This window comes from Podarcis erhardii (assembly GCF_964252035.2).
Source record: "Podarcis erhardii genome assembly, chromosome: 8".
Taxonomy (NCBI): domain Eukaryota; kingdom Metazoa; phylum Chordata; class Lepidosauria; order Squamata; family Lacertidae; genus Podarcis; species Podarcis erhardii.
Window position 1 is genome coordinate 70,496,414 of NC_138499.1, and position 8,493 is coordinate 70,504,906.

An 8,493-nucleotide genomic window follows, 5' to 3' on the forward strand; every position below is an offset into this window, starting at 1 on the left:
CATTTCTGCCTTTGCTCACCCTGATAATATTTAGTGCCTGAGAAAAGCCTTGGGCACCTCTTTCATACCTGATATGTGTGACTCATCTTTCCTTAATGAATTCATGAGCGACCTAAGTGAAGGAAACTTTTTTTAATGAGAATCTGTATTTTCTGACAAAATATTATTTGGGGGAGGTGGGAAGAAGGCAACATACCAGGGAATCTAGAATATATTGCAGTAAAGTATATGCATAACTGTTTGACAGTATACCTGAAGGATAGTCTCCACCCCCATCGTTCAGCCTGGACACTGAGGTCCAGCTCTGAGGGCCTTCTGGTGTTTCCCTCACTGTGAGAAGTGAGGTTACAGGGAACCAGGCAGAGGCCCTTCTCGGTAGTGGTGCCTGCCTTGTGAAACACTCTCCCATCAGATGTCAAGGAAATAAACAACTATCTGACTTTTAGAAGACATCTGAAGGCAGCTGTCAGGCCTGCCGCTTGGTCCCAGCTCACAGAGGACCAGCGCCCAGCGGATGTCATATACAAAAGTCTTTATTGAAGTTTAGTTTCCATTTCCCAAGCTCTGGGCGCGCAGACCCACGTCTTGACGCTAGACCGGCTAAGTTCCCTCTGACTCGCTGCTGAACCCACACCAGTTTAAGATTCTAGCCTTGCTCCACCTCCTACGCTGTTCTTTTCTCCTCTGGGTCCTTCTGCCCTCTGATCTTACCTCCTTCCTGGATTCCTCTGACGCTGACCCCCCTGAGTCTCGCCCTTCCTTACGGCGGGCTTTAGGACCTGGCTCCCTGTCAGGACTCCCTGCTGTGCCGCTCTCCTGTACATTTGAACTTGGCGTGCGCGCCCAGCCGGTAACTTTCCTTCTGACCGTTTCCCCGCTCCCTGATGTGGGCGTTGCCAAGCCTGACTCCTCTCCTCCCGCTGGAGATGAGAACACTGGTCCCGACTCCTGGGACTCCCCCTCCCCACTGCGCTCTGGTGGAGAAGCTGGTCCTGATTTCCAACTGCTGCTCAGGGACTCCCCGCTGGCCCCTCCCTCCTGGGGCTTCCCCCCTGGAACCCCCCTCGCTCTGGCCATCGGTGCTCCCTTCTGTGAGTCCTCCGATTCGCTAGAGAGGCTTGTGGATTGACTCTGCCCACTGTCACTGCCTGCTCCCCCTTCGTACTCCTCCTCCTCACTTTCGATTTGCTCACTCTGCTTTGCCTCTGCTCCTGAACCCCTGACAGCAGCTCTGTTTAGGGAAGTTTGATCTTTTATCACAGGCATAGGCAAACTCGGCCCTCCAGATGTTTTGGGACTACAATTCCCATCATCCCTGGCTAACAGGAACCAGTGGTCAGGGATGATGGGACTCAAAGCACTCATCTCTCTTTCAGGCCGAGGGAGCCGGCGTTTGTCTACAGACAGCTTTCTGGGTCACATGGCCAGCATGACTAAACCGCTTCTGGTGCAACAGGACACTGTGACAGAAACCAGAGTGCACAGAAACGTCGTTTACCTTCCCGCTGCAGCGGTACCTATTTATCTACTTGTGCTGGTATGCTTTCTAACTGCTAGGTTGGCGGGAGCTGGGATGAAGCAATGGGAGCTCACCCTGTCATGCAGATTCGAGCTGCTAACCTTACAATCCACAAGCTCAAGCGGCTCGGTGGTTTAGACCACTGTGCCACCCACATCCCAGCCAATTACTATATCTCAATGCAGCCCTGCACCAGAATTTTGAGAATAAAATGGGATAGCATTCACTCATGTGATCCTTGTTGGAATAATGTACAAATATGGTAAATAATTGTTAGATCAACAATGGGTGATACAGCCTGCATAATAGGATTCATCATTCTAACTGGAAGGTGATAATGAACCCTCCATTTTCTGGGTACTTGCTTCACTTTTTTAAAGCTAAGATATTTCCTGATAGTATATAGGGCAAAGCCATGAATGTTTAAAAGATATTGGCCTTGATGCAGCCAAAGTTAAATTTGACTAAGTACCATTTAAAGCAACTAATTTGGTCTGTTGATTTCAGCATCCACTTCATCTCAATCATTTATGGGTGTGAACGTCAAAAACAAGCCACCCTAAAACAAGATTTCCTGCTGAGCATCTTAAAATCTTACCAGTGAATGTCAACATTCACCAAATTTTGGACATTTAGAGTAACAAGGACATGACATGACTCACTGGAATGTTGCTTTAGAAAACGATTTTCAATTTCCCCCCCAACAACAATACAGTTCAGGGCATTGTACTCAATGTGCACTCAGTTCAAGGAGGGCACAAAATAGCAAATTGTGGGATTGAGGACTGGACTCAGTGATTTTATGGCAGCGGACAAAGCTGTATTGTAATTTTGAATAAACGCTGAAAAAAAAAAGCCAGTTATGTGTTATTCCATTAGTAATTTTTAAAAATGATAGCTTCACATCTTTAATCCTCTAATCCTGATGCTTAATGTCTTGATGTGCAGGGGCAGAAAAAGAGCATTCCACTAAGCACACATTGTTCCTAAGGTGCAGTTAGATGATGAACGTACCTTGGTTGTTGAACAGAATCCATTCCGGAAGTCCGTTTGACTTCCGAAAATGTTCAACAACCAAGACGCAGCTTTTGATTGGCTGCAGGAGCTTCCTGCACTCCATCGGAAGCTGCGGAAGCTGCGTCGGACGTTTGGGTTCCAAAGAACGTTCGCAAACCGGAACACTCACTTCCGGGTTTGCGGTGTTCGGGAGCCAAAACGTTTGAGTCGCAAGGTGTTCGGGATCCAAGGTACAACTGTACACTAAAATCCGACCGTGACTCAAAAGCTTGGGATATAGGAAAGCTTTGGTTCAAGTTTTTGCTGCTAGGCTTGTAAATCAGATCTCATTATTACAATGGGCTCAGTTTACCCATCTCTTTTGGTAACGTGTTAATGGACCAACACACTTAGTGCTTGAAGTGAAACATAACCAGATACATGTGCAGGCAGGCACAAATTTCCCCATGGCCCATGTTCTGGATAAAACAGGGAAGGTGAGATGTTTAAATTTGAAGTCTCTCTTCTCATGGTGAAAAGGAATCAAGCAAGTGATCCACCTCCCCTGGAGGCCTTGTTGGTTGTAAACATTTCTTGCTACCTTCAAAAGGCGTGATCTCGGAACAGCCTGCTCGTAGCTCCTGTTCCTGTGGGAAGCAGTGCATAGGAGCTTTACATTTTACAAATGTATTAACTGGTGTCATTCATGTCATAATACACTCCTCTGGCATGCGCTTCAGAGCTGTGCCACTGCGCCTTCTGTCAAACAATTCTCCCAAATGTCATACATCTGCACATTTGAATTCGAGGAACGCGGTGCTGCGGAGTCAAATTAAGTAATAATTGAAAATGGATACTTGCTGCTTCAGCACAAAACACTCTTATTTGGGTATATTTTTAGAAGTTAGTAGGCCACATTGATTCCATAATGTTAAATCACTGGAGGAAAAGCAGCCTTGTGGCAGGGGGATGTGGGAAGGTGGGGGAGAAAGAAAAGAAACAAAAAGAACAAAGGGCCCTTTGCTCCAGTCGCATGCAAATGGAAATGACCCTGAAGATTTCAGGAATGCTGCCTTTCACCTGACAATGAACATTTTCATGCGGTGAAATCCATTTTTGAGACTCATTAGCAAACGCTGTGATCTTGCTTATTTTCTCGAGCAGCGCCTGGTTTATTCCAAATTGATTAGGAAGCCTCTGATGTGAGAGAAGTGAATCGCTGAGCTTCGCCAGGTATTTCTGTAATTGGTTATCATGCTTAATTACAAATGTTTCAGCACAGCCAATTTATTCTGAACTAGATTTTTCACAGCCTCTCTCGGTTGTTACTTTTAGGGTATACTGAGGCTGTTTGTGGTGGTTGCCTTTTTTTTTTTTTTTTTTTTAAAAAGGGGAAATTCAGCAAAGGGAATTTTGCCTTTTAGAGATACAAGCTCCTGGCTCTGAAAGTGTAGAGGATTTACAGACTGATGGATTAATTTCAAATGCCTGCACTGCCAATAACGATAAAAACAAAAGGGGCAGACTATCTGTTGATCATCTATCTATTTGAAGGTAATTCACTTCTGATGTTACCTCTCTGTTCTGGGTCTAATTAAGGCTGTGATTCTAATTCCACTTAAGCAAAGGAAGTCTGTTCATTGGAAAGAAAGCAGCAATTATTGGCTTTGGCCACAAGTAGTGTGTGCATTCATACTCCTAACTCTTCCTTGTTTCCATCTGTATCTCTCCAGGTGATTGCTAAGATCTCTCCCCTCCACACACACACCAGTGTATTTGTGTGGGATTATTCTGCTACATATCATTGATGCAAGAATAGTGCATTAGTGATGAATTTATACTGGTCCGTCTACACCTCATTCCCCTATATTAGTTGTTCTGCAATGCCTTCCCAATGTTGCCACATTATGGCCATCTGGAGGGACATTCTTGCACTATAGCGCAACGAAAGTGGGACAAAAAGGCAAACACCCCCACTACAATTGTGGCATAAAGAGTTACAATATTCCAATGGGAAGGGAGGAGACATGCACTAATCAGAAAAAGGTGTATGCCCACCTCTCAAAATTTGCAGGTGCAGTCTCCTTCCCTTCCTCCCTCTTTCTTTACAGTGGTACCTCGGGTTACATACGCTTCAGGTTACATACGCTTCAGGTTACAGACTCCACTAACCCAGAAAAAGTGCTTCAGGTTAAGGACTTTGTTTCAGGATGAGAACAGAAATCATGCTCCGGCGGCGCAGCAGCAGCAGGAGTCTCCATTAGCTAAAGTGGTGCTTCAGGTTAAGAACAGTTTCAGGTTAAGTACGGACCTCTAGAACAAATTAAGTACGTAACCCAAGGTACCACTGTATATTGCTTTTTTGAGTTTACATGTAAAGTACAAAAAAATGTAATAACAGTGACATCAAAATCACTGCAACAGAAATATAAAAGGTAAGTCATAACAATGGCAAAAGAACAATAAGAGAGAAATGAACAGGGGTCAGCAAACTTTTCCAGCAGGGGGCCGGTCCACTGTCCCTCAGACCTTGTGGTGGGCCAGACTATATTTTGAAAAAAATATATGAACGAATTCCTATGCCCCACAAATAACCCAAAGATGCATTTTAAATAAAAGGACACATTCTACTCATGTAAAAACATGCTGATTCCCAGACCGCGGGCCAGATTTAGAAAGTGATTGGGCTGGATCCGGCCCCCAGCCCTTAGTTTGCCTACCCATGATCTAGATGGTTACACTTGATTTTCCAGCATAGGCTCTTTTCCAGTTTGTAGTTTTATGCATGTTCCTTTTAATTTCTTCACCCTAAAGGTGCATTCCTTCATTACTTTCCAGGACAGATGGATGCCAAGAACAAGGAATCCAGAGTTCCCAGCCTCAGCTGACCATTCATATGTAGCTTTTCCTGGTGTTTCCCTGTTAATTCCCACATGTATTTTAAACGTTAAGAGCCACTTTCAGAAATATAGTGCAATATAGCTCAGAGCTATATTGTGCTTTAGAGCACATTTCCACATTAATCTCAAACTGATTTTTTTCCGGAAGCAAATAACACGGAATTGAGTGCTACACATCAGGAAAACTGAATAAACTGACTTGTGATTGCAACCTATATGTAGGAAATGGAATTGTGTATAACTGCTCTGATACCATCATGAGCACAAATCATCATGAATGCATGATATAAAGGATGGTGTGTGTGTGTGTGTGTGTGTGAGAGAGAGAGAGAGAGAGAGAGAGAGAGAGAGAGAGAGAGAGAGAGAGAACTGCAAATATAATGCATTTTGAAACCAGTGTCAAACTCATTTAACTGCTATACCCTTCTGCCCCAAACCTAGATAACTGGCTCTGTGAGGTTGCAGAGAATTCGCTTCTCCAGCAATGTCCACAGTTCCCATATACTTGTGTTATCCCTTGCTCAGAGTTCTAGAATCATAGAATCATAGAGTTGGAAGAGACCACAAGGGCCATCGAGTTCAACCCCCTGCCAAGCAGGAAACACCATCAGAGCACTCCTGACATAATAGAGTCATAGAATCATAGAGTTGGAAGAGAAAGCCTCTATAGCCTCTGGAAACTAGGTTTACATCTATGAGCAGCTGAGCTTTTTCGATGGTGGCTCCAGTGCTTTTGAGCTTCATTTTTGAGGGAATTTAGGCAGTCACTAATGAGATTTATTATCTATTGCAAGCCATCTGATTTCATGGTACTTTTAACACATGTCTGTTCCTGGTGGGATGATGATGATGATGCCATTTCATAGATTTATATCCTATTTTATATTTTGCTTTCATAGATTATGTAGCTGGGCTTTTTAAAGTGTTGCAAGCTACCTCGTGAGCCTATGTTTCATCATATGGGTGTGATATAAGCTTAATAATTAAATAACGAGATAAATAAATGATAGCTGTTGGACTGGATCCAGTCTCCAATGCAATCTGATTAGGGGTCAACCTGCCCTATCAATTTTTTATCATAATATGGTAAAACGCTTGCTCACAATTTCACTAGGAAATAAAAGGGCGTTGAAGAGGTAAGAAGCAGAGTTATTCAACCTTTCAAACAATGCACCACTCTTTTGCATGTGCATGTATGTGCCACAGATAAACATTGGTATGTGCTGCTAGGCTTGAGTGCATGTGTTTCATAACTATGAAGGTATTGCTTCTTACTAATCTTATAACAGGGCCTGAAGATTTGTATGGCAAAATAGACCTCTGGATATGGGGCGCTTTATATGGTAAATTCTAATTGTTGTTGTTGTTATTTTCCAAGCCTAAGGATCTTTATCCGAAGAAAATGGCAATAGGCATGGTCATCTCTCTTTTTGGTTTTTCATAGGAATACGCTTTCTAGAGCAGGGGAACAAAGGGGTGTTCATCATTCACCAATTATACTGCACCAATATTAGAATCTGTTTAAAGGAGGTAATAATAATAATAATAATAATAATAATAATAATAATAATACCCTGCCCATCTGGCTGGATTTCCCCAGCCACTCTAGGTGGCTTCCAGCATATATAAAAACATAATAAAACATTAAACGTTAAAAACTTCCCAATAAAGGGCTGACTTCAGATGTCTTTTAAAAGTTGTGTAGTACTTTCTCTCCTTGACATCTGATGGGAGGGCGTTCCACAGGGAGAGCACGACTACCAAGAAGGCCCTCTGCCTACTTCCCTGTAACTTCACTTCTAGCAGCGAGGGAACCACCAGAAGGCCCTCGGAGCTGGACCTCAGTATCCGGGCTGAACAATGGGGGGTGGAGATGCTCCTTCAGATATAATGGGCTGAGGCCATTTAGGGTTTTAAAGGTCGGCACCAACACTTTGAATTGTGCTCAGAAACGTACCGGGAGCTAGTGAAGATCCTTTAGATCACAGGGCAGGGCAGGGGTGCGGGGACTGGAAACAGGTAATCAAGACACAACATGCAACATGTTACTGTATGAGCAACAGAAGCTAATTATGGCAGCCAGGGCAATTAATGGTATGTACTGGAAAACAGCCAGTGCAAACACATCCCAGGTGAGAATATTTGGGCCTGGCAGACTTGTAGGTGGGTCTAAAGGACTTTCACCATTGAACAGGCATTTCTAACCAGGGGCAGATGAGGCTTAAGCTTCAGGCCCCATACTTCCAGAGGGGTCCCAGAAGCAACTTTAGTCCACTATGCTATTTTTTTTAAAAAAGGGTCTAGTAGAACAAGTGCTTTTTTAGGGGAGTACGCAAAGGTACACAGTACCAGTACCTCCCCCCATGTTAAAACTGTGGCACTTAATGTAACAGCTTCATAGTGAGTATCAGCACGGCTCAAATTGATTAATTTTTTGTTGTTTAGCCAACTCCTTGGGGCCAAGGCCCCTTTAGCGCCTCCAATATTGGAGGGGCACGCCTCCCCCAAGTTGAAGGACATTGCCATTCAAATGGTGTATGTGTGTCTCATCATATGATCAGCTATGCAGGGCTTGCCTGGGACCCCCCCCCCCAATATTTTATTCAAGTTGGCACCCCAGTCAATGACACAGATATGGTAAAGGTTGTTGTAAACAACCCCATTGAAGAAGATAACAGTGGTTACCCAGGCCTTGTAGCTGGTTGCAAATGGGCTGCCATGACAGTTCAAATGTCAGGGCCCCCCAAAATGTTTGTCCACCACTGTTTCTACCTCACCTGGCTGTCAATCTCCTTCCTCTACCTGAGTCTTCCTATTTAGTAGCAGGAAAAGACACTCCACAAAACTGTTGCAATAGAAGATTCCACCTTGGGTAGAAAGCAGCCCCTCAGCCCTCCCTATCTGTGAGAGCTTTTGAGAACTTGACAGCACGCATAGTCCTCCTTGCAAGCAGCAGCAGATGCCACTGAGGGAAAATATCCAGCAACTTCCCAGAATGCACTTATGGGAACACAGTTATGAAGGGCAATAAAGTGTTGACATGAAAACAGTGTTACAAAATCAGAGTTCCAGCTGGCT